Source organism: Frankliniella occidentalis, unplaced genomic scaffold, assembly GCF_000697945.3.
Source record: "Frankliniella occidentalis isolate FOCC.00 unplaced genomic scaffold, Focc_3.1 Scaffold105, whole genome shotgun sequence".
Lineage (NCBI taxonomy): Eukaryota > Metazoa > Arthropoda > Insecta > Thysanoptera > Thripidae > Frankliniella > Frankliniella occidentalis.
In genome coordinates, this window is record NW_026267234.1 from 887,980 (window position 1) to 889,136 (window position 1,157).

A 1,157-nucleotide genomic window follows, 5' to 3' on the forward strand; every position below is an offset into this window, starting at 1 on the left:
CCCGCCTGTCCCCACCCGCCCCCTCTCCCTCGCCGGGCGCGGCCCGGGCCCGTAGGCGTACGCCAGCGCGCGGCCGCGGCCCGGCAGCCATTGCATGCCATGGCTGGGCCATTCACCCCGCAGCAACAGTCAGGATGGCCGAGCGGTCTAAGGCGCTGCGTTCAGGTCGCAGTCCACTTCTGTGGGCGTGGGTTCGAATCCCACTTCTGACAGACACTTTTGTCGTGTACGTAAGAATGGAAATGCCTTGCGTTCACCTACCTGTCGTGGCGACTACTTTTCCGCCCGTGTATAGGCGGCAGTGCTGCGTCCACTTCTTTTCGTCTCGTGTGGTAATAGAGCTATGCGCAGGTATATGGCCCGCTCCCGCCCACCGACAGAGGACGTGTCCATGTCTGCGAAACCCGCGTGGCCACAACGTGGCAGTTGTTGTTGCAGTTGAGTAGCGGATTCACGATCGTCCGAGCGGAACGCCTTGATCGGTCGGCGCGGCACCGGCTAAAGACGAAACATGATCTCAATGTATCCGTCCGCGGGCCAGAGGTATCGGAAGTTGGCCATTTCCTGGCCCGGCATCGGAAACATATACACGTCGAATATAGCCTTTATTTCCACCACTACCACCCTCTACCCCTCCTCCTCAACTAAAAGATTTTGAAAATGTCCGCGTCATTATTGGATGGACCTATGTTACTGGTCAACTGCGAACCGCGGTTGGCTGCCAGAGCAATTTGTGGGGAGGTGGAAAGACCGCCGTATTTATACCCGCGGACCCGGCGTGGCCGCGGGGCCGGGGCCGGGGGCGCGCGGGTGGGCGCCACCTCCGCGCTGCATCCGGTGAACACGACGGCGACAGCAGCGACAGCCAGCCGCGCGGCCACGCCTGCCTAGTTTCCCCAGGAATCAAGAAAAATCAGCGTTTATTTTAAATTTGATTTATTCGGACGTGCGACATATTTCCTCGGCTTCGCGGCCGCGGCCGCGGCGCGGTCGGGGCCGGTGAGGGGTGAGGCAAAACAGTCAGTCTCTCTCTCTCTCCGTCAAGCGCATATCCGGCGCCGCGGGAGGGCAGGAGGGGGAGAGGAACGGCAGGAAAAACGGCAGCGCGTCCACAAAACCTGCAGGAAAGAAGGAGGCCGCGCTAGGAAGAGGGTGGG

General features: G+C 61.1%; 1 non-coding gene across 1 annotated transcript; it reads left to right on the forward strand.

The window, feature by feature from the left end:
- Positions 1 to 128: 128 nt before the first annotated feature.
- Trnal-cag (transfer RNA leucine (anticodon CAG)) lies at positions 129 to 212 on the forward strand. Its single transcript has one exon. It is a non-coding gene; the product is annotated as a tRNA-Leu (tRNA).
- Positions 213 to 1,157: the final 945 nt, after the last annotated feature.